The following is a 25,959-nucleotide window of genomic DNA, read 5'->3' on the forward strand; positions in this document are numbered from 1 at the left end:
GGGGGGGAGGGGGAGAGGGAGGGGAGGAGGGGGAGAGGGAGGGGGGGAGGGGGAGAGGGAGGGGAGGGGGGGCGGGAGGGAAGGGATAGGTTAGGTTGGGGAGGGAGGGAAGGGATAGGTTAGGTTGGGGAGGGAGGGAGGGGATAGGTTAGGTTGGGGAGGGAGGGAGGGGATAGGTTAGGTTGGCGAGGGAGGGAGGGGATAGGTCAGTCCGGGGAAGACAGACAGGTCAAGAGGTGAGGTTAGTAGGTAGGAAATGGGGGTGTGGCTTGAGGTGGGAGGAAGGGGTAGGTGAGAGGAAGAACAGGTGAGGGAGGCGGGGACGAGTTGGGCTTGTTTTGGGATGCAGTAGGGGGAGGGGAGATTTTGAAGCTTGTGAAATCCGCATTGATACCTTTGGGCTGCAGGGTTCCAAGCAGAATATGAGTTGCTGTTCCTGCAACCTTCGGGTGGCATTGTTGTGGCACTGCAGGGGGCCCAGGATGGACATGTCGTCTAAGGAATAGGAGGGGAAGTTGAAATTGTTCACGACTCGGAGGCGCAGTTGTTTGTTGTGAACCGAGCATAGGGACTGCTTTGCAGAACACCTAAGTCTCTCCTTGGTTTCCCGATGTTGAGGAGTCCACAATGGGTCCAGCGGATGCAGTATACCACATTGGTAGATATGCAGTTGAACATCTGCTTGATGTGGAAAGTCTTCTTGGGTCCTGGATGGGGGTGAGGGAGGAGGTGTGGGGGCACGTGTTGCACTTCCTGTGGTTGCAGGGAAAATGCCGGGCGTGGTGGGGTTGGAAGGGAGTGTGGAGCGGACATGGGATTCATGGAGAGAGTGGTCTCTCCAGAAAGTAGACAATGGTCGGAGGAAAAATGTCTTTGGTGGTGAGGTCAGATTGCAGATGGTGGAAATGTCAGAGGATGATACATTGTAGGCAGAGGTTGGGAGGGTGGTATGTGAGGATGAGGGGGTTCTCTTTTGGTGGTTATTGCGGGGACGGGGTGTGAGAGTTGAGTCACAGGAAATGAGAGAGACACGGTCGAGGGCGTTCTTGACCACTGCGAGGGGTTGCGGGGGTGTGGGATGGGTTGGGGGGAGTTGCGGTCCTTGAAAAATGAGGACATCCGAGGTGTACGGGAATGGAATGCCTCGTCCTGGGAGCAGATGTGGCGAAGGCAAAGGAATTGGGAATAGGGGATGTAATTTTTGCAGGAAGGTGGGTGGGAGGAGGTGTATCCTAGGTCGCTGTGGAGTCGGTGGGCTTGAAATGGATATCAGTTTCGAGGTGGTTGCCCGAGATGGAGATAGAGGGGTCCAGGAAGGTGAGGGAGGTGTTGGAGATAGTCCAGGTGGACTTGAGGTTGGTGCCCGAGATGGAGACATATATAGCTCCATTCATATTCACAAATCTCTGTTTCAAATCTAATCTTCTGAAGCACGTATGTAATTTTTCATTGTCAAATAATGTTGGAATGTTGATTGCACAGCAAAAGTGTTTCAAGAGACTGATTGGCCTCATACTGTTTAGCCAATTGTATTTGGCAAGTTGACGTTCAGCACTTCTGTAACAAGTCCAATCCCAGTAAGTGGAGCAAATGGCATGGTCAACATAAATACAAGAGAGAAAAATTAAGACAATGGCCTGAGTATTTCGCCCGATTACAGCAGAGGCATTAACACATACTAGGTTACATTAATTTATCTCTGAATCTACCAAGAAATGAATTCTTTGACAATGTCATGACAACATTGAGACATTTGGCAAGCTCAGGGGCAAGGGGGCTGGTTCAGAACTGTACACAGAAACGTAATGAAATGCCAAAACACTGTACGGCGAGAATGGTACTAACAAGGAAATGGTACTATTTCATCTGTATCAATCCGTAGTTGGAATACACATGGTTTGAACCGGCACCAATGCAAAATTGAATAGCCATTGCATGACATAGCATGTGTTCAGAATGAGGAAGAGATGAAGCTTAGTTAGGATTCATTTCACGAAAATGAATCTCAACTAACTAATCTAATTAAACAAGGCAGTTTTACATACAGAACGCTGGTTTACCATCAAAATCTGCACTGATTGACTTCCAGATAGTAAACTGAAAGCTGTTGATCTCAAACTTTGCTTATCAACAGAACTGAAAGATGAAGTGACAATATTGGATTCAGGATTGCAAACTGACATTGGTGATTAAGCAACCGATAGAGACCATCCATGTAGTTAATCTTGAATTGGCAGCATTACAAGTGACCAGGACAATACCTGCTCTGTAAAAATAAGAAACAGAAGACAACTGAGATGCAAAAATGCGACATTCAATTAGAATTACAAAATACCTTAAGCAAACAATTTTATTTCATTCACATATATTATCTGCAATAATATCCATTTAATATTGGTTCTTCCAAACTGTTGCAGCACTTTGACATTAAAAGAATATTCCATCACAAGTATTGCTTGCAATAAAAATCCCAGCACGTTCTGAAATCCTGAGAATAAAAGTATTTCAATCCGATGGTGCTCCCGCATTATTCATCAGTTCCCCACTCAATGGGTATGTTCTGATATGCAGGAAACTTCTATTGTTCGATATGGGGATGGGGATTAACTTGGCATTGTTCTAATGGAGGCAGCACTGACAGATTATAATTTTCTTCCTGTGGGCTCTGTAGTCCAGATTTTTCTCTCCTCCATTATATTGCATTAAAGATCAACAACATTCACCATTTCCTCAGTCTGAGAACCGACCATGTTAAAAAGTGACCAATTAAAGTGTTGCATTGCCTTCAATTTCACAAGGACTGAACTAATCTGCTGCTTACGACACTGATTGCAAAATTAAACCATGAATTGAGAACAAAAACAGCGGGATTTTGTACTTTCAGAGATAATAGGAACTGCAGATGCTGGAGAATCCAAGATAATAAAATGTGAGGCTGGATGAACACAGCAGGCCAAGCAGCATCTCAGGAGCACAAAAGCTGACGTTTCGGGCCTAGACCCTTCATCAGAGAGGGGGATGGGGGTGAGGGAACTGGAATAAATAGGGAGAGAGGGGGAGGCGGACCGAAGATGGAGAGAAAAGAAGATAGGTGGAGAGAGTATAGGTGGGGAGGTGGGGAGGGGATAGGTCAGTCCAGGGAAGATGGACAGGTCAAGGAGGTGGGATGAGGTTAGTAGGTAGATGGGGGTGCGGTTTGGGGTGGGTGGAAGGGATGGGTGAGAGGAAGAACAGGTTAGGGAGGCAGAGACAGGTTGGACTGGTTTTGGGATGCAGTGGGTGGAGCGGAAGAGCTGGGCTGGTTGTGTGGTGCAGTGGGGGGAGGGGAAGAACTGGGCTGGTTTAGGGATGCGGTGGGGGAAGGGGAGATTTTGAAGCTTGTGAAGTCCACATTGATACCATTAGGCTGCAGGGTTCCCAGGCGGAATATGAGTTGCTGTTCCTGCAACCTTCGGGTGGCATCATTGTGGCACTGCAGGAGGCCCATGATGGACATGTCATCAAGAGAATGGGAGGGGGAGTGGAAATGGTTTGCAACTGGGAGGTGCAGTTGTTCGTTGCGAACTGAGCGGACGTGTTCTGCAAAGCGGTCTCCAAGCCTCCGCTTGGTTTCCCCAATGTAGAGGTAGCCACACCGGGTACAGTGGATGCAGTATACCACATTGGCAGATGTGCAGGCGAACCTCTGTTTCATGTGGAATGTCATCATGGGGCCTGGGATAGGGGTGAGGGAGGGGGTGTGGGGGCAAGTGTAGCATTTCGTGCGGTTGCAGGGGAAGGTGCTGGGTGTGGTGGGGTTGGAGGGGAGTGTGGAGCGAACAAGGGAGTCACGGAGAGAGTGGTCTCTCCGGAAAGCAGACTGGGGTGGGGATGGAAAAATGTCTTGGGTGGTGGGGTCGGATTGTAGATGGCGCAAGTGTCGGAGGATGATGCGTTGTATCCGGAGGTTGGTGGGGTGGTGTGTGAGAACGAGGGGGATCCTCTTTGGGCGGTTGTGGCGGAGGCAGGGTGTGAGGGATGTGTTGCGGGAAATACGGGAGACGCGGTCAAGGGCGTTCTCGATCACTGTGGGGGGAAAGCTGCGGTCCTTGAAGAACTTGGACATCTAGGATGTGCAGGAGTGGAATGCCTCATCGTGGGAGCAGATGCGGTGGAGGCGGAGGAATTGGGAATAGGGGATGGAATTTTTGCAGGAGGGTGGGTGGGAGGAGGTGTATTCTAGGTAGCTGTGGGAGTCAGTGGGCTTGAAATGGACATCAGTTACAAGCTGGTTGCCTGAGATGGAGACTGAGAGATCCAGGAAGGTGAGGGATGTGCTGGAGATGGCCCAGGTGAACTGAAGGTTGGGGTGGAAGGTGTTGGTGAAGTGGATAAACTGTTCGAGCTCCTCTGGGGAGCAAGAGGCGGCGCCGATACAGTCATCAATGTACCGGAGGAAGAGGTGGGATTTGGGGCCTGTGTAGGTGCGGAAGAGGGACTGGTCCACGTAACCTACAAAGAGGCAGGCATAGCTGAGGCCCATGCGGGTGCCCATGGCCACCCCCTTAGTCTGTAGGAAGTGGGAGGAGTCAAAAGAGAAGTTGTTGAGGGTGAGGACGAGTTCGGCTAGGCCGATGAGGGTGTCGGTGGAGGGGGACTGGTCGGGCCTGCGGGACAGGAAGAAGCGGAGGGCCTGGAGGCCATCTGCATGCGGAATGCAGGTGTATAGGGACTGGACATGCATGGTGAATATGAGGTGTTGGGGGCCAGGGAATTGGAAGTCCTGGAGGAGGTGGAGGGCGTGGGTGGTGTCACGGACGTAGGTAGGGAGTTCCTGGACCAAAGGGGAGAAAATGGAGTCCAGATAGGTGGAAATGAGTTCGGTGGGGCAGGAGCAGGCTGAGACGATGGGTCGACCAGGGCAGGCAGGTTTGTGGATTTTGGGAAGGAGATAGAAACGGGCCGTGCAGGGTTGGGGAACAATGAGGTTGGAGGCTATGGGTGGGAGGTCCCCTGAGGTGATGAGGTCATGAGGTCATGAATGGTGTTGGAGATGATGGTTTGGTGCTCGGGTGTGGGGTCATGATCAAGGGGCGGTAGGAGGTGGTGTCGGAGAGTTGGCGTCTGGCCTCGGCGATGTAGAGGTCAGTGCGCCATACTACCGTTGCGCCACCCTTGTCTGCAGGTTTGATCGTGGGGTTGGGGTTGGAGCGGAGGGCTGCCCGTTCTGCAGGGGAGAGGTTGGAGTGGGTGAGAGGGGTGGAGAGGTTGAGGCGGTTAATGTCTCGACGGCAGTTAGAGATGAAGAGGTCGAGGGAGGGTAGGAGGCCTGGGGGTGGTGTCCAGGAGGAGGACTTGTGTTGGAAGCGGGTGAAGGGGTCAGTGGAGGGAGGGTTAGGTTCCCGGTTGAACAAGTAGGCATGGAGGCGAAGACGGCGGAAAAACTGCTCTATGTCCAATCGTGACTGGTATTCGTTGATGTGTGGTTGTAGGGGGACAAAGGTGAGGCCCTTATTAAGGACTGACCATTCGTCCTCAGTCAGTGGGAGGTCTGGGGGGATGGTGAAGATGCGGCAGGGTTCAGTGTGGCTGTCTCCTCTGGGGTTGCTGGCTGTGGAGGTTGTGGGCAGAGCGATGAGGTCGTCAACCGTGGGCGGGGTTCCATCGGCGTCGGCCGTGGGCGGGGTTACGTTGGCGTCGGCCGTGGGCGGGGTTCCTTCATCAAATCCAACCTGTTTTGATGAGATACTTTTGACTGTATAATCATCCCTCCATACGAAAGCCTCTTCCTCTCCATCCATTGAATTCAATACTCTCTGACTTTGCAATGAACTGCACATTAATTGCCCTGGGCAATCTAAAAACATTTCCGAGTTGAAAACTTATGGCCAACTCCCAATGTAAATAGATTCCTAAATGGAATTAGCTGAGAAAATGGAAGCAGGTTCACTTACATGCCAATGTACAGGCCTAAACATGCACTTTAGTTTTGAAAAACTGAATGGTGGCTGGGAAAACGTCAGTTTGTATAGGTAGAAAATGGGGAGGTGGGTGGGGTCAGGAGCAATCAACAGGGTGGAGCCCAAAGAGAAAGACAGTTGGACAGATTTAGGATTTGCTAATGATCAGGCTGGGAGGGTGAATAGTTGTTAATGGGGACTGTTAGTCATCAACAATAGCGGGTGTGTCGGGGGAGGCTACGTGGTAACAAGGCCTGGTGTGTGGGGTGGGGGAGGCTGGGACATGGGAGAGTTTCGGCCCAAAAATTATTCAACTCAATATTGAGTCCGGAGGGCTGGAGGGTCCCCAAGCACAAAATGAGGTGTTGTTCCTCCAGCTTGCACTGGGCTTCACTAGGACACTGCAGCAAGCCGGAGACAGAGATGTTGGTCAGGGAGAAAGGTGGTGCATTGAAGTGGTAGACATATTTTTCAAAAATCTGATCTCAGATTTAGTCAAACCCTTCCCTCCACCAGTTTGTCACTGTTAGAAAATTTGGCCAGTTCATTAAACCCCTGAGTCCATGTTGTTGGTGGTAACTACAAATAGGCAAGATCCTAACATGATCCTCGGACGCCACAGCAAGTACTCTTACCAGTCTCAATCTTGATACCACTTCTCAACTGAAAACTCACCGCTTCAGCCAGTTTTAATCCATTCCTGTGTTTTGTTTTAATTCTCCCACAATGAGCTTCAATAGCTCTGTTACATGGAACTTTGCTGAAGTTTCTTTTTTAAAGTCTAGATATATGTCAAATCAGGTAATGATCTAAATGAATTGCGAAGCAGACTCATAGATCCAAATGACCTTCTCCTATTTCTGCATCTTGGAATTCCCACAGTCTACCTGGAACATGATTTCCTCTAAAAGTTCAAAGTGGTTCGTCAGCCAGACTGCCCCTTCCAAACCTACATGTTGGCCAATGTTAATTAGATTAGCTGTTCGACCCTCACTCCTCACAATCATTTCCAGTATTTTACTCCGACCTTGGTTAAGTGTAATGAACTTTAAGTTTTAGAATCCTTACAATGTGGAGACAGGCCCTTCGGTCCAAAATGTTCAGTTGGATCCTTGGAACATCCCACCCAGACCCATCCCCCTATAACACACCTAATCTACACATCCCTGGACACGATGGGCAATTTAGCATGGCCAGTCCACCTAACCAGCACATCTTTGGACAGTTGGAGTAAACCGAGCACCCGGAGAAAACTCACACAGACACAGGGAGAACTTGCAAACTCCACACAGACCGTCACCCAAGTCTGGAATCAAACCCGGGTCCCTGGTGCCAAGAGGCAGCGGTGCTAACCACTGCACCACCATGCCGCCCTTAAAGACATGTCCTTTGAGTCAGAAACAAACCAGCAACCAGAGGATCTTTTTGGATCTTTATTTGAAAGTTAACCTGTTTCCAATTTGTATTACCAAGATATTCCCAGAATATAATTTCCTCGTAACAATTACCAGCACATCACAAATAAAATCCCTTGGCTCCCTCAACACCTGAAATACACGCTATTAAAGCCACTTGCAAAAGTGAAGACTGCATTCTCAACAAAGCGAAATGGAAAGTATTTTATTGAAAGAACGAACTACTTTCTGCATCTCCTTCCCTTGCTCTGCACTTTTCATCTCTGAACTGATAGATTGCCACAGCACATACCAGTAGAAATCAGGAACCATAGACAAGAGTGATCTTTATCGTTACTATCCCAAGGTCCCACAGACAAACTACTCTTACGTTGAGTTGATACAATGTAGCCCCTGATTATTAATTCAACCTGGAACTATTTTGTTACAAATCGACGAGACACTTTCATCACAATGGGAGCAGATTAAATGCTGTCTCATTTCAATGCTGTCTCATTTTTGAATGTTTTTTTATTACGTCATTATTGTGTGTTACTGCTTTAGTGCATCAGCAGCCAGGTAACCAACAAATTCTCTGATGTATCACTGGCAATTATGGACTTCGGGCCAGGTTCATTAATGCTTTGATTTTTCTCTCTCCTTCTACTTTCAGGAATCCCAGTGTTTCTTGGCCTTCCAACTGACCTACCAGTGTTCAAGGATATTCTTTTCCATACAGCAAGATATTATTTTCAGAATTATATCCCCAAAACATAATCTAGCAATTTAACACAAGAAATTCAACTGGCATACGCCAGCTAGAGTTATCACATTCGTAACCCTTATGACAATTGTTTGTAGATTCTCTACATCCTCTCAGCATTGTCTGGCCAATACTTTCCTCCATGTACTGTGTTAACAGCAAAGTCACAAAGTGAAATTATATTCTATTTGTGTCAAATTTCAGAAGTACAATGGATTCAATGGTAAAGAAATACTAACTCAAATACAGCAGCTATAGGTAATCAGTTTAACCTTCCAACCAAAGCAGAACAACAACCAAATGACAGACTGCCAAACTATACACCCAAAACAACAGCAAATTCAAAATAAGAAAAGCCATGATTAAACTGCTCTCATGGGAATGCACTTGATAACTGCACTCGGATACAGGGAAAAATGCCAAGCCTGGAGGAAAAGTGCAGCACACCCCTAAGGTAAACTCAGGTTGTTGAAGGCATGCTTCACAAGAAATAAATTAAAGAAATTTTGGCTTTACTGCTGGCAAACACAGCAAATGGCTGGTGAAAACAAATGAGACGTTTCTGAAGGAAGGCTCAACTTCAAAAACATGTGCTCCAAAGAATCAACATGACAAAACAAAATAAGAAAATCAGATGACACCAAAAACAGAAGTTGCTGGACAAGCTCAGCAGGTCTGGCAGCATCTGTGAACAAAAATCAGAGTTCACGTTTTGGGTCGGGTGACCCCTCCTCAGAACACAACCGTCTTGTTTGTCCGTTTCTATGCATAATGCAAAATGTAAAACAGTTGTCTAATTGCAAAGATTTTCATCATTTTAGTATTTCAGCCAGAACATACTGCTTATTAGATGATTAAATTGGTCTTTCATGACAAGCCTGCTCATAAAGTTGTGTCTAAACTGCAGTGGGTAATCACTTGAGCAATGCTGGATGTGTCAAAATGTCAAAATGCTGCTTGGCCTTCGGTGTCCATCCAGCTCCACACTTGGTTGTCTCTGATTCTGCAGCATCTGCAGTTCCCATCATCACTGATACAATTTTGTGACTTACCCATTTACAAACCAAATATTTCAGAAGATATTCTAGACAATAGAAGAAATCTGTTAAATTACTTTATGTTGAATCTTTCAGGGTAATGCTAAGAGTATGTTTTTGCATGTTTCAGTTTTCAAATCAGATGCACAGCAACAGGACGCCTCCAAGTATTTCTAAACAAGACAGATTTGATTTTTTGTGGTGGCACAGAAGCAGAACAGTTGTTGCCAGTCTCCAAAAGTCTATTACTTTAGCATATCAGAGTCTCTGGGGTAATCTCACAGCATACTCACGACAAGATCACTCTCAAAGCCACACACAAATCAAATCTAATTCTAGACGGATTCTTCTCTTTACTTCTATTTATTTTAAAGCAAACATTTGTACGGAAAAGAATTTTACAATCAGACTGTTTGAATCAACTGCTTTAGAAAAAGGCCGACAAACAAACACACAGCACGCAGTTCTGGGCAAATTATTGAGGGTCTGTCTACCAGTCCTAACCATTTCTTCATGAGGACCATAAATCTTTTTGAATCCTTATATTTCCTTGTTGACCTTGTCAGCATTTCATGATAAAGTACATATAAATGCTTAAAACAAGTCAAAATCCTGGAATTCCCTCCCTAATGTCATTGCGAGAGTAGCTATATCACATGGCATGCAGCGGGTTAAGAAAGCAACTCACCACCACTTTCTCAAGGGCAACTCAAGACAGGCAGGGATGTCCATATCGCAAAAGTGAATAAAAATTGTATGTTGAAATAAAGATACACAAAAGTAAGTCTCACCTCAGGTGAGGAAACTACTGGAAGCAATTCTGTGGGACAGAATTAATCCACACTTGGAAAGGCAGGGCAGTCATGGTTTTATTGAGGGGAGGCCATGTCTGAATAACTTGATTGCATTTTTTGAAGAAGTAACCAGGTGTGTACAAGAGGGGATTACATTTGAAATAATCTACTTGGGCTTTAGCAAGGCTTTTGTCAATGTCCCAAATGGAAGACTAATAGTGAATAGCCCAAGGGGTCTGAGGAAATTTGGCTACTCGGATCCGGAATTGGTCGAATGGCAAAGAACAGAGGATGATGATTGCTTGGTGTTTTGGTGATTGGAATTCTGTGTTCAGTGCAGGGATCAATGTTGGACTTTTTGCTGTTTGTGTTATTTATAAACAATTTAGATATCTATACAGCAAGACAGATCAGTTAGTTTGCAGATGGTGCAAAAATTGGTGGAGTAGTCATTCATGAGGAGGTTAGCTTTAGATAACAGGGGAATATAGATAGGCTAATCAGCAGCAAATGGAATTCAATCTGGATACACGTGAGAGAATGCACTTCAGCAGGACAAATAAGGCATAGGAATATATGATGAAAGGTGGAAGCACTGAGGATCCCAGGGATTTTAATATACATGTACACCAGTCCCTTAAGGTATCAGGTCGGGTAGATAAAGTAATGAAGAAGGCATAAGGGACACTTACCTTTACTAACTAAGGCATTGAGTTTAAGAGTAGGGTGGTTATGCTGGAACTCTGCAAAACATTGTTTAGGACACAGCTAGCGTAATGGGCACAGGTCTGGAATCCACAGTGAAGGGTTGGGGGGATGTCACTGCACTGGAGAAGGTGCAGGGGAGATTTATCAGGATGCTGTCCAAGGTGAAGAGTTTTTGAAATGAAGAAAGATTGAACAGTCTAAAGTTGTTTTCCATAGAACAGAACAGATGAAGGGAGAATATGATTGAAATGTATAAAATTATGAGAGACATAAACAGAAAGAAACTTTTCGCTTTGGTGCAGGGATCAATGACTGGTCACGTAGATTTAAGGTAAGGGGCAAGAGATTCATAAGGGATGAAAGGAAAAATGTTTTTACCAAGAGGGTGCAGGGATCACTGCCAGTAAGGGTGGCTGAGGCAGAAACCCTCGTAAGATTTACGAAATAAAGGTGGATACTTGCTACGCCAAGGCATACAAGGCAAATGGTACAAATGCCGTAAAATGGGATTAGAATAGTTCGGTGGCTGTTTTTCACAGGCACAGTGCCAAAGGTTCCTTTCCTGAGCTAGAGGCCTCTATGAGACAATAACCAATTCATGAGCATAATAGGTAGTTCATAACATCAATAACTTTGGTTAAAGATATTGGCTGAGAAATTCAAATTCGATTGCCTAACATGGCCATTTCTGGGAAATAGCTCAGAATGACTCCCGAAGTGAGCAGTGAATAAAGAAAAGGATTTAATCTAATTACCATTAGATACTGTTTCAACAAATCTCCTGTGCTGTGTTAAAAACCTGCCTGCCCTGCCCAAAATCCACAAGCCTGCCTGCCTGGGTCGACCCATTGTCTCAGCCCGTTGTTGCCCCACCAAACTCATCTACACCTATCTGGACTCCATTTTCTCCCCCTTGGTCCAGGAACTCCCCACCTACGTCTATGACACCACCCACGCCCTCCACCTCCTCCAGGACTTCCAATCCCCTGGCCCCCAACACCTCATTTTCACCATGGACGTCCAGTCCCTATACACCTGTATTCCGCATGCAGATGGCCTCAAAGCCCTCCGCTTCTTCCTGTCCCGCAGGCCCGACCAGTCCCCCTCCACCGACAGCCTCATCCGCCTAGCCAAACTTGTCCTCACCCTCAACAACTTCTCTTTCGATTCCTCCCACTTCCTACAGACAAAGGAGGTGGCCATGGGTACCTGCCTGGGCCCAAGCTATGGCTGCCTCTTTGTAGGTGACATGGAACAGTCCCTCGTCCGCACCTACACAGACCCCAAACCCCACCTCTTTCTCTGTTACATTGATGACTGTATCGGCACCGCCACTTGCTCCTCAGGGCAGCTCGAACAGTTCATCCACTTCACCAACACCTTCCACCCCAACCTCAAGTTCACCTGGGCCATCTCCAACACATCCCTCACCTTCCTGGACCTCTCAGTCTCCATCTCAGGTAACCAGCTAGAAACTGATGTCCATTTCAAGCCCACCGACTCCCACAGCTACCTAGAATACACCTCCTCCCACCCACCCTCCTGCAAAAATTCCATCCCCTATTCCCAATTCCTCCACCTCCGCCGCATCTGCTCCCAGGATGAGGCATTCCACTCCCGCATACCCCAGATGTGCACGTTCCCCAAGGACCGCAACGTTCCCCCCGCAGTGGTCGAGAACGCCCTTGACCGCGTCGCCTGCGTTTTCCGCAACACATCCCTCACACCACGCCCCCACCACAACCGCCACAAGAGGATCCCCCTCGTTCTCACACACCACCCCACCAACCTCCGGATACAACGCATCATCCTCCGACACTTCCGCCATCTACAATCCAACCCCACCACCCAAGCCATTTTTCCATCCCCACCCTTGTCTGCCTTCTGGAGAGACCACTCTCTCCATGACTCCCTTGTTCGCTCCACACTCCCCTCCAACCCCACCACACCCGGCACCTTCCTCTGCAACCGCAGGAAGAGCTACACTTGCCCCCATATCTCCTCCCTCACCCGCATCCCAGGCCCCAAGATGACCTTCCATATTAAGCAGAGGTTCACCTGCACATCTGCCGATGTGGTATACTGTATCCATTGTACCCAGTGTGGCTTCCTCTACATTGGGGAACCAACCGGAAGCTTCGGGACCGCTTTGCAGAACACCTCTGCTTGGTTCGCAATAAACAACTGCACCTCCCAGTTGCAAACCATTTCCACTCCCCCTCCCATTCTTTAGATGACATGTCCATCATGGGCCTCCTGCAGTGCCACAATGATGCCACCTGAAGGTTGCAAGAACAGCAACTCATATTCTGCTTGGGAACCCTGCAGCCCAATGGTATCAATGTGGACTTCACAAGCTTCAAAATCTCCCCTTCTCCCAATGCATCCCAAAACCAGCACAGTTCTTCCCCTCTCCACAGTGCATCCCAAAACCAGCCCAACTTGTCTCCGCTTCCCTAACCCGTTCTTCCTCTCACCTATCCCTTCCTCCCAGGTCAAGCAGCACCTCCATTTCCTACCTACTACCTCATCCCGCCTTCTCGACCTCTCCGTCTTCTCTGGACTGACCTACCCACCTACTACCTCCCCACCTATACTCTCCTCTCCACCTATCATCTTTTCTCTCCATCTTCGATCCGCCTCCCCTTCTCTCCCTATTTATTTCAGAACCCTCTCCCCATCCCCCTCTCTGATGAAGGGTCTAGGCCCGAAACGTCAGCTTTTGTGCTCCTGAGATGCTGCTTGGCCTGCTGTGCTCATCCAGCTTCACACTTTGTTATCTTGAATTATCCATGTAATGGATTATAAAGTAATTTGAATGAAAGATAGAGCATAACCCAGGAATATGGGTATAAATTACATAGTTGAGATTATGTTACGAATACTGAGATTCATAAAGCTTTCCCTGGACAAAGAATTCACTAAGCATGTTGGTCACAAATCTGTAAATAGTTTTTTAAGCCACTCAACTCAGAATCACACTGTGTGCTGAACTAAATCTTGTCACATTTTTGACACACGCAATACAATTAATCAAAAGATATTGCTTTCAGCAGAAACACACACGGCTGTAAAAATTGCACAGCTCTTAATAAAAGTCAGTCAACTCACTGTATCTCCTTGAACATAATGAAAACTTGACTGAAATCAACTGCATAGAGCTAATTATAAGCCGAACTCTGGCAGCTCCCGTTCATATGACAGCACCACACAATTAATAAAACAGCTCCACAAAGTGTTCACAATCAAAAGACTGAGATAAGTACTGAATGACCTGGGTAACTGGAGGTCGAGTCTAGAATTTTAACTCATTGTACGAGTCAAGGTTGCGCTTGGTTATATAAATTAATGTTATGATTGGAATAGCGTAGTTTCTCTAACTGTGTGTGACTGAAATTAATCAGAGCTAACATTTCGGGTCCAGTGACTGTTCCTCAGAACTGGACCCGAAACTGGACAATAACCGGCTTGCTGTTGCTCATTTTGGGTTCCATCAGGGCCAACGTAGCTTCTAACTTTAATACAATCTCGGTCCAAACAGAGACAAAAGAATAGTTTTCCAAAGGTGACAGAAAAGTAACTCACCTTGACATCAAAAAGCCTTCCGAAAACTGAAGTCAATTGGGAATCAGGTGGGAAATGGCCGACTAGTTGGAGATATAGACAGCAAAAGGCAGGATTGGTTGTGGTTGCCGGAGATCCATCAGCTCAGTACCAGGTCATCGCTGCAAAGTTCCTCAGTCTGACCAGCTTCAGCTGCTTTATCAATGAATGTAACTCCTTCACAAAGTCAGAAGTGGGTATAGGCACTGATTACTGCAGTCCATGTCCATATGCAGCAAGGCCTGGGCAAAGTTTAGGCTAGGGCTGACAAGTGGTACGAATTATGCATTACAAAAAAGTGTCAGGCAATGACAATCTCCAGTAAGGGAGAATCTAAATCTCTTTACTTGACAAAAACAGAAGTTGCTGGAAAAGATCAACAGGCCTGACAGCATCTGTGAAGTGAAATTGGAATTAACATCTAAGGTCCGGTGACCCTTCCTGAGATATATATTTGAAAGTGCTGAATTTAGAGGCCTACAGAGACACAGCTGGGTAGCTCTTTCAGGAGCCAGTACAGACAGAGTGGGCCAAATGGCCACCTTCTATACTGTAAAATTCTATGATTCTTCAGTTCAGAAATATTAGAATTTGATTGTGATGCAGGATAATGGAGTCGAAGTTGATCACCAAAAAAAAAATCGCTGAGCTCACATTTTTCCGCACTTCAGTTAAAGAATAATTTACCAAAAAATCTCACTCAAATTTTACTAGTTACTTGCGCAATTTTCCTGAAAGGCTGTTACCTTGCTGGAGATGTACCCATCAGTTCCTCCATACTCATCTGTTTTTCAGCTATACTCTACAACAGTGGGTGGCAGTCGCTACATTAATTCAACACAGCACATAACTCTCAACCAAAATGTCTTTGCTGAGGACTTTCTGGCCCAAAATCTTTTCAGCATACACAAATCAAACTTGTGTTAGAATGCCTACAGTGTGGAATCAGGCCTTTTTCTGATCCAAGCCCAGACATAGGTTCAATTGATCAACTGTCAAATTGAGGATCAATGTGGTGATCGGTGACACGACACCATTGTCAAAAAGCAGAGGAACTGTGAGAAAGTCACCTCATTTACCCCGCTTTTGGCTGAGAGTCTTGTTCTGCAGGGTTTGTTCTTTTTACTGATATCTCCCACCCACGATACTGCAGAATAACTGTTCATCTTGACTATCCTGCCACCTTATTGGTGACAAGTGTATGCATGTCTGCACCTGAATGTAGAATGGTTTAAGTTTACATGTTCATCATTAATAATCCACTTTGTCACTTGTTAAAGAATACATTTAAAATAATAAATGTACTTTTTCCCCCATTAATTGATGAAGCCTGGAGAAAATTTCTTTTATCCTCAATAACGGTAACAGTCAGACATTAACAATCCTTGAGGTTACACTCGTCATATTTACAATTATTTATGGAATAGTGGGGTTCAATCTCTAGTAGGCTCTTCCAATATAGATTGTGACAAATCCAAAAAAAATTTACGTCCCAAGAAAATGCTGCTCAAAACAGGCTCATAATGATAAAATCAAATATATATCAAGTGTTTTCACTGAATGTACTTAAGAACAAAATTTACCTTCATTCTCTCAGGGAATCGAGGGACTCAGGGAGCAAGCAGGAAAGCAAATTTGAAGCCCAAGATGAGCCACAATTGTAGTGAATGAGGAAGCAGGCACAGTGGGCTGCACAGTCTTCTCCTGCCCTTGGTTCTTATATTCCTTTACAGTATTATTAGATTGGATCCAAAGCCAAATTGAAACTAAGCACAGCTGGATCCTAGCTGAACCTGTTAAAACGAGTGGAAGGGATGCACTGTCTTTAAGTTTTTCACAAAGCCTTTCTTTATTGTTCACAGGAGTGCATCAAAATATTCTGGACAGCTTTTAGTGAAAGAGCATTCCAACTAATATCAAATAGGCAATCAGTATCAAACACCAACAAATCTTAAAAGAAAGGCAGTAAACCTTTAGCAGAATATTGCTGGCCTACTTTATAAAGTACATTGTTGCATACAACATGGATACAAAGTTCCAAAGTTCTTGTCTTGACTAAATCAAGCTTTGTACAGCTTCATTTACTGTTCAGGTTTCATACAAAGTTCCGCTAAATCCTTTCACCATGTATATTTCGTAATCAAACAACAAACTAAAAGGAATTTGTGATTAGTTGCAAATAATTAGTAGCGTGTTATGAAAGTAAAGAGTCAAAATTCATAGTTTCAATGTGCAAGAGTCCACAACACAAATAACCCACAACTCTACAATCTGTGAAATATCAATTGGAATGCAAGCTGATTAAAAAAGCTCAAAGGCAACAGAAATGAGAATTAATGCTATTGGTGAAACTCCAAAGGTTAACATATCACACTGCATGCACCTTTGTATACATGGGAAGGTAATAAATGAGATTTGATTTGACATATTACCGTCACATGTAGACAGACACAGTGAAAAGTATTGTTTTACATGCTAACCAAACTAGGTTGATACGGCATCAGGAAAGCCAGTGCCAGACATGAGACTGCTGAGTGAGAGAGTTTATTTCAGGGGATAATGTTTGGTGTAGGAACCAGAGGAATGTACCTGCATGAGTAACGGGCATGGTCAATGTGAGGTCAGGTCGAATGACATATAAAGATCAAGTAGATGCAACAGCCCTGAACGAGAATGTCACCAAGACTGCTGCAAACTCGCAAACAGTGCAGGGGCACAACGTGCCCAGCTCCTCGACAGCCTTTCCAATAGTTTGGGAACATGTGTGTTCGACTTCTCCGTCAAGATTCTCGGAATCTGAGATGGTCACTGCCTCGACGCCTTTTCCGCTTGCAGAATAAAACTGATTTCTTGCGAAATACTCTCGGTGCAAGAGGCAGGCTACTGCACATTACACTCTGCCCGTATCCGAGACAGGATTAGAGGAACCTGACCCGACGCTAGAACATCCAGAAACCACAAAAGAAAAAGAACCAGCCTGTGTCCTTGAACTCAGAAGGGGAGGAATATATTGAATGTAATGAGGTCAGCCAGATGGACAGCACAGAGTGAGTTTCCTGAATGGGGCTTAATCTGGTCCAGTCAGGAAGCCCTGGCTGATTGATAAGAACTGGAGTGTCGGACATCCTGCTCACTCTGAAAGAGTCGGTTGAGTGTCAAGGACTCTCAGTTTGTAAATAAAAGGTGACTTGGTGACAGGATACCAGCTCTGCGGAATTATTTCAGGTCCCTCTTAAAAACAAAATTTTTGATCCCTTCCACTGCGACAAATTAAAAATTCTGAGTGAAAACCCAAGAGGACAGCGGATGCTGTAAATCAGAAATAAAAGCAGAAGTTGCTGGAAAAGCTCAGCAGGCCTGGCAGCATCTGTGAAGGAAAATCAGAGTTACCATTTCAGTGACCTTTCCTCAGTTCTGAACAAGTACATTCATCATATGAATGCTGCAAACTCGCAAACAGTGCGGAAGCATGACATGCCCAGCTTCTCGACAGACTTCCGATAATTTTGAGCATCTTGCTAAATCTCCTCTACACCCTCTCTAAAGCTTCCACATCTCTCCTATAATGAGGCGACAAAAGCTGAACATAAAAATACAAGTGTGGAGTAACCAGAGTTTCAGAGAGCTGCAGCATAACCTAATGGCTCTTAAAATCAATTCTCCTGTCAATGAAAGCCAACACACCATATGCCTTCTTAAAAACCCTCTCAACTTGGGTAGCAACTTGGTGGGAGCTTTGGATATGGACCCCAAGATCCCTCTGTTTCTCCATACTTCCATTAACCCTGTAATCTACATTGAATTTGAACTTACAAAATAAATCAGTTCACACTTTTCTGGTTTGAATTCCATCTGCCAGTTCTTTGCCCAGCTCTGCATCCTGTTGCAACCTGCAACAGCCCTCCACACTATCCACAACTCCAACAACCTTTGTGTCATTGGCAAACTTAGTAACCCACCCTCCCACTTCCTCTTCCAAATCGTTTATAAAGATCACAATCAGCAGGCGTCCCAGAACAGATCCCTGCGGAACACCACGAGTCACCGAGTTCCAAGCTGAATACTTTCCATCTACTACCAACCTGTCTTCTATTGGGCAGCCAGCTATGTATCCAGACAGGCAAATTTCCCTGAATCTCATGCCTCCTTACTTTCTGATTGAGCCTACCATGTTGAAGCTTATCAAATGTCTTGCTAAAATCCATAGACACCACATCCATGGTCTACCTTCATCGATGTATTTTGTCACATCCTCAAAGAATTCAATAAGGCTTGTGAGGCCTGACCTACCCCTCTGAAAGCCATGCTATTTCGAATCAAACTGTGCTTTTCCAAATAATCATAAATACTATACTATTCATATTGGGATATACCCATATCACATGGACTGCAGTGACTTATTCTCACCTTCTCAAAGGCAATTAGAATTGGACAATGGACACACTCCATGAATGATTTAAGGAAAAAAAAACTCCGTGTCTGTCATTTTTGTTCCACTGACACAGTCATCCTCTTCTTTCCACCCTCTACCCAGTTAGAAATTTTAGGTTGAAGCTCCAAACCAGGACTTGAGCACAAAATGATGGCAATGTTGAGGGAATGCTGCAATGCTGACGTACCTACTCTTGGCATTCTTTCCGAAGCCTGAATTCAATGGAAGTCAGCAATAAAAAAGTTAGCCAGAACGTGTCCATTAAACCATTCTCAATTGCCATTTGGTTCACTAATGCCCGACACAGAAGGAAACCTGGCCTAGGATACACGTGATTCCAGTCTTCGCATTCATAAAATCACAGAATCATATGGTACAGAACAAACCCTTCAGTCTCGGCCATGCATCATAGTTTACGCTTAACTGCCTTCTAAGCAATTTGGCATGAGCAATAAACAGTCACCTAGCCAGCAACACAAGGCCCATTTAGAAAAAGTACTGATAATATTGGCTTCCAAGAGTTACTGACGTCGACACCATCAAGAAGCTGAAATAACATAAATATAGTGATGCAAAAATTGACTCAGCGGCACCTAACTAAGCTCCTTGATAATGAGCAGAGACTCAGAACCTCCAAGCTGGTAAGCTCAATGTCATTACTAATCAAAGCAAAGGATGCAGAGGTACATGCTGTTAATCTTAGTTGTGTGTCACTGGTCAAGTTCAAAAAGGGGGCCACAATGATGATTAAGAGCGTCTAAGTTGGCGGTTGGTTGGCTGACTGTCATAAGCCAAGCTCATTATGTGCTGAGGATACAGAATGACTTGTATGAAAATAAATTAATTTTAAAAATTATATTTCCTCATTAGAAGTACAGGATAGTTTTAATAGCCCTGAAGGGAACATTATAAAGAGTCACTTTAGGCTTCATGTTTGTTTTGCTTCTGTCCTACAGGGGTTATGCGTGTAATTTTCATCAAAAATGATTAGCTGCTCTAGGCCGGCCCAGATTAAAATTCTAGCAGTTTGGTAGTGGCTTGACCACTCGACCATAAATATAGCATAAAGACCCATTCATTCCTTGGCAGTTTTATTAACTCCAATACCGTTTGTTATTAGAAAGGCTGTCAAAACATATCAGAAAGAATCCTTCAAAGGAATCAGCTGAGAATACAATACTGCAAAGATAATTTTCTCTTCAAGTTGTCAAATCATTTTATTTTTAAGGGTGGACAACTATCGTGGACAAACAAGAGACACAAAATTCTACAGGTGGGGGTGGAGTAGTGATATCATCGGACTATTAATCCAGACCCACAAGCTAATGTCCTTGGGACTTGGCTTCAAATCTCACTATGACAGACGATATAACATATTTACTCTCTCCTAATGTCCCCTTAACTCCTCAATACCTTGTACCTAAACATTGGAAATTAATTCCCTTTATACAATTACAGGAATAAAAATAATTTACATTTTCGATAGTCAAATATCAAACTTCTAGTTAGATATATGTCACAACCAACTCATACCTGACCTGATCAGAATTATAAAACTTTCAATGAATGTTTAAAACAAAACCAGTGTTATGACAGTGGATCAGAGCTTCAAAATACAAACAGGCCTCTTTTCACTTCGCATTTCAAAATTACTCACTTTTGAAAGAAAAACAGGACTGCTACAGAAAGTATAAACTGTAAATGTGAACTCACTGAAAAGATCCTACAAGAAGCCCACGTAATGCTGTAAAGAATCACAGAAATTTCAAACAGGGACAGACCTCCTAAAAAGACAGACCGAGGGGCTGACTGCACCCCTGTCAGCAAACAGCCACCTTTTTCAGGCATATCTGTGTTAGCCTCCAGAAATGTATGAAAAAGAGGTTAAAAAGTGAATGCAACAATGAGCCTGTCACTATTAGCAGAAAATGTCCTGGTATATGGCCCAGAGTGCTGAGGGACACAGCTTTGAGAATAGCGATTTTTAACAGCCCTATCCTACCAGAAAAAACATAGAATCACCCCTTCTTCCTCCACATGCTGTCAGTGAGTTCAAAAGTAATCACAAAGGAATTTTGATTACAAAATCAACATCAAAACTGTCAGCTCAACTATCAAGGTCAACGCTACTGGCCCAATCCAATCACAGCTGCTACATCTTTGCACTTGCTCCTCACAAATAATTCAGAGGCTCATCTGCATTTTGCTTTTACTTTTATCCAGTTGCACTCATCGCTTACTTTTATAAGTTTAGTAGTTTAATTATGTATTTTTTTATTTTGAAGAAACTGAAAAATGTTTGGGAGGAAACAAATGCTAGGAAAGTCAAGGAAAACTGTCTCAACTCCCCTAGTCAATTTTCATCATGGGATATCACATCCCTGGAATTATTGTAAATTGCTTCTGCTCTGCATCCAACATATTCACAACATTCCCATAGTATTGGAGGTTTTCATCTGCCATGGTGGCATAAACCTATTTAGAAGTAACCTTGCCAGAATCTTCCTGGAAAAGGTAAATCTGACGAGCAGCAATTCTAACATGTGAAGCTGTAAAGGCAACAATACACATTTTCAGCTCAGACAGCAGAAGGGAAGTTCTCCAGGGAAAGAGAAAAAAATAGCAAAGAAATAAACTGTAATAATGGCTGAGAGACAGTGGGCAAGTGGCAAATACAGTGAACTAAAAATCCAGAGACCCAGGCTGATGCTCTGGAGAATGTAGGTTCATGTTCAAACACTGCAGCTGGTCAAATTTACAATTCATTAAAAAAATACCCAGAACTAAAAGTTATTTCCAGTAACGCTATCATGAAACTATCAACAATTGTTGGTAAAAATCCATCTGATCCACTCATGTCTTTTTGGGGAGAATTTGATCATCCTTACCCCATCTGATCTACATGTGGCTGCAGAGCCACAGCAATGTAGGTAGCTCTGAACCACCCTCCCAGCCATCCACTCAGTTCAACAGCAATTAGTGAAGGACAACAAATGATACCTTCACCGGTGATAGCCACATCCCTTGCAAGAATGGAACATGTTATAATGAAATGGAAGGACTTGATCAATGTAGTGTGAAATTATCAACAGATGAATGGATAGAATTGGATACAGAATGCAGTTCATCAATATGATGAGATGGTGCAAAACAGAGGATATTGCTTTCAGGATTCCTGTCATTAAGGCAAACTCGAAGACTCAGCAAGCAGTTAGGGCACTCATTAATGTATGAGCAGAAACTAAATAGCCATGAAAACCAACATAAAAGTACAAACAGCAGGCTCTTAAAATTTTTTGGAGATGTGCAAGGCAATATTAAATTATGCCCTGAAGTGGTTAAGTTCAGTTAATCCTATTATAAATAGCACTGAAACTCACTGTCAATTACACATTAGTCCAGAATTTTCGAGGCAATAGATAAAGTGAAGCAGAATACCAGTTTCCATGAGGAACAAACATAATTTGGAAGTTAAAGGGATGAAAGGAATTACTTTTCTGAACAACGTTCTGAACAAAGACAGGCAGAGGGCAGATTGAGAATATGAAACATTGAGGAGATGGTAAGTAAAGAAACAGGTTTGGAAGCAACAGTGTGGTAGAATTGTAGAAGTTCTCTGGCCTCATGCAACATCAGGAATGAATACATTTGATCTTTATAGAACAGAATGTCAGAGAAGGGGGGGCTCTCTTCCAAAATGGTCAAGCTTACAAAATGTAGGAAAAAGGCTGCCTTCCTCTTGGTGCTTCTCACTGGATGAACACTCGAGGAAAGTTGTGCTCATTGGTTGCGGACCTGTTGGTGGTTGCTTCGTTCATATCAGGCAGATTCTCCCACAGCGGGTGAAGGTGTGGTCACAGTCTTCACTGGGGGCAACTGAATCTATTCCTCTTCTTTGTTCTTTCATGCAAGTTCTGTGTTTGGATTCCTGATTGTGGCTACAAACTCATCTATCTGTCCCTCGAACGATCAAGTCTCCGATCACTCACGTCCTGTTTACCTTACCCTTTTCCGCCGTGCCCCAGAGCCAATAACACTTTACTTTAAACAAATTTTCAGTCCAAATCACGGTAAAAGGAAGCCATTTGGTCCATCATGTTTGAACTAGCTCTCCAAATACATATCACAAATTTGTGCCTTTTCCTTACCCTGCACATTATTTTTCTTTCATTAATCAACTAATGCTCTCTTGCATCTTTTGCTGAAACTGCCTCCTCCAGGTAATGCATTCTATAGACTGTGATAAAGCTATTTCTTACAGGGCAGTTACTTCTTTTGTCAATCACTGCAAACCTCTGCATCCAATTCTCAATTCTGTCACAAGGTAGGAAAGTCTTCCCGTCGTCTGCTCTGACCAGACCTCAAATGATTTTGCAAGATTCAACATAATCTCTTCTAAGTCTTAGCATCTTCGAGGAAAGCTGTCCCAATTCCTCTAATCAATTTTCATGAGATATCACATCACTGCAATCATTATTGTAATTTGGTCCTGCTCTGTCTCCAACATTTTCACAAAGTTCCCTCAGCATGGAAGGTTTCTGCACCCATTCAGAATGGTTCCTTCCATTTTATGTACTGTTTTTCCGACCGAACTTAACCACTTCACAATTTTCTGTATTACATTTAATGTACTACATCAACTGATGCCTCTCCTCACCTTGACCTCTAACTTGCAGCCTCTCTCCACTCCCAAACCTTTGGGTTGTGCCCTCTCCTGCTTCTCAATCTCTAAGTAACAGCCTCTTTTCCTTCCCTCCGTGACCTCAGGGATGCAGTCTCTGCCTCCTCACCTCCTGCTGCTATTCAACAATAAATAGAACACAGAACAGAGAACATTACAGCACAGTACAGGCCCTTTGGCCCTCGATGTTGTGTCGACCTATCATACCGATCTCAAGCCCATCTAACCAACACTATTCCATGTACGTCCATATGCTTATCCAATGACGACTTCAATGTACCTGAAGTTGGCAAATCTACTACCGTTGCAGACAAAGCGTTCCATTCCCTTACTACTCTCTGAGTAGAGGAACTACCTCTGACATCTGGCCTGTATCTTTCACCCCTCAATTTAAAACTATGCCCCATCGTGCTTGCCGTCACCACCCTATCTAACCCTCTGATTATTTTATATGCTTCAATTAAGTCACCTCTCAGCCTTCTTCTATCTAATGAAAACAGCCTCAAGTCCCTCAGCCTTTCCTAAGATCTTCCCTCCATACCAGGCAACATCCTAGTAAATCTCCTCTGCACCCTTTCCAAAGCTTCCACGTCCTTCTGATAATGCAGTGACCAGAACTGTACACAATTCTCCAAGTGCAGCCGCGCCAGAGCTTTGTACCGCTTCACCATAACCTCTTGGTTCCGGAACTCGATCCCTCTATTATTAAAAGCTAAAACACTGTATGCCTTCTTAACAGCCCTCTCAACCTGGTTGGCAACTTTCAAGGATCTGTGTACATGGTACAATTTTATTCATTTCGTTAATCTAATATTTGATATTATAGCAGCACTAAGTAGAGCTGAAGACGAAAAATGGCAGGAGATCCCAGACCTGTGTTATGCTGCTCTTGCTCAATGTGGGAGCTCAAGGACGTGGCTGATGTCCGTGACTCCTTCACGGGCAGGAAGTGTGTCTAGCTGCAGCTCTCGTTAGACCACATGATGGCTCTGGAGCTGTGGATGGACTCACTTTGGAGCATCCACGATAGCACATTCAGCAAATTGGTCATATCGCTAATGAGGATAGCTGAGGGAGAAAGGGAATGGGTGACCAAAAGGCAGAAAAAAAAGCAGGAAGGCAGTGGTGTCCCCTGTGGTCATCTCCCTCCAAAACAGGAAGGACAGGAAAAAGAGTGGAAGGGCTATAGCCACAGGGGATTCTATTGTAAGGGGAGGAGATAGGCGGTTCTATGGTCAAAAACATGCTATGTTGCCTCCCAGGTCCACCGGTCAGAGATGTGTCAGATCGACTGCAGGACATTCCAAAGGGGGAGGGTGAACAACCAGCTGTAATGGTGCATATAGGCATCAATGACATGGGTTAAAAAAAACACACAATGAGGTTCTACATGCAGAATTTAGGGAGTTAGGAGCCAAGTTAAAAGGTAGGACCTCAGGAGGTAGTAATCTCAGGATTGCTACCAGTGCCACATGCTAGTCAGAGTAGAAATGAAGAAATAGGCAGGACAAGTGAGTGGCTTGAGAGATGGTGCAGGAGGGAGGGGTTCAGATTTTTGGGACATTGGGACCGGTTCTGGGGGAGGCGGGACTATTACAAATTGGACCGTCTACACCGGGAGCCAATGTCCTCGGGGCTGCTTTTGCTAATGCTGTTGGGGAGGATTTAAACTAATGTGGCAGGGGGATGGGAACCAAATGCACAGGTTAGTGGGCAGTAACAAGATAATAACTGCAGCCTGTAAGGAACTAGATAACGAAGTCAGTGTGACTAAGAGGAAGAGTAGACACAGAGCAGATGATGAATGCAGACGGACAGGTGGTCTGAGGTGCATTTGTTTCAATGCAAGAAGTGTGTAGTGCGCTATCAACGCAAGGTCGCTCAACTGTGGGGTCCTTACAAAAGTTATCTCAAAACTGAACAAGTTGAACTGCTGGGACCGGACAGATTTAGCAAATATCATGTGTGGCACAGCACAATTTTTGACAAAACAAATCTGAATTCTCAGAGATAATGGGAACTGCAGATGCTGGAGGGTTCCAAGATAATAAAATGTGAGGCTGGATGAACACAGCAGGCCAAGCAGCATCTCAGGAGCACAAAAGCTGACGTTTCGGGCCTAGACCCTTCAACAGAGAGGGGGATGGGGAGAGGGAACTGGAATAAATAGGGAGAGAGGGGGAGGCGGACCAAAGATGGAGAGTAAAGAAGATAGGTGGAGAGAGTATAGGTGGGGAGGTAGGGAGGGGATAGGTCAGTCCAGGGAAGACGGACAGGTCAAGGAGGTGGGATGAGGTTAGTAGGTAGATGGGGGTGCGGCTTGGCGTGGGAGGAAGGGATGGGTGAGAGGAAGAACAGGTTAGGGAGGCAGAGACAGGTTGGACTGGTTTTGGGATGCAGTGGGTGGGGGGGAAGAGCTGGGCTGGTTGTGTGGTGCAGTGGGGGGAGGGGACGAACTGGGCTGGTTTAGGGATGCAGTAGGGGAAGGGGAGATTTTGAAACTGGTGAAGTCCACATTGATACCATTAGGCTGCAGGGTTCCCAGGCGGAATATGAGTTGCTGTTCCTGCAACCTTCGGGTGGCATCAATGTGGCACTGCAGGAGGCC

At 44.8% G+C, this 25,959-nt stretch overlaps 1 protein-coding gene and 1 long non-coding RNA gene across 8 annotated transcripts in view; both read right to left on the minus strand.

The window, feature by feature from the left end:
• LOC132209042 (dystrophin-related protein 2-like) overlaps positions 1–25,959 on the minus strand; it is a 150,392-nt gene that overhangs the window by 52,978 nt on the left and 71,455 nt on the right. Inside the window, exon 3 of one of the 7 annotated variants that reach the window (XR_009445122.1) lies at positions 14,392–16,031. The exons of the other annotated variants lie outside the window; for them this stretch is intronic. The gene's annotated coding sequence lies outside the window, so the exon portion shown is untranslated. Of the gene's footprint in view, positions 1–14,391; positions 16,032–25,959 lie in introns of those variants that run through there. 7 annotated transcript variants of the gene reach the window in all.
• LOC132209047 (uncharacterized) lies at positions 1,260–14,399 on the minus strand. The gene is made up of 3 exons (XR_009445144.1): positions 14,221–14,399; positions 2,061–2,266; positions 1,260–1,557 (listed from the first exon to the last, which is right to left on the minus strand). It is a non-coding gene; the product is annotated as an uncharacterized LOC132209047 (long non-coding RNA).

Source organism: Stegostoma tigrinum, unplaced genomic scaffold, assembly GCF_030684315.1.
Source record: "Stegostoma tigrinum isolate sSteTig4 unplaced genomic scaffold, sSteTig4.hap1 scaffold_63, whole genome shotgun sequence".
In the NCBI taxonomy this organism is placed as follows: domain Eukaryota; kingdom Metazoa; phylum Chordata; class Chondrichthyes; order Orectolobiformes; family Stegostomatidae; genus Stegostoma; species Stegostoma tigrinum.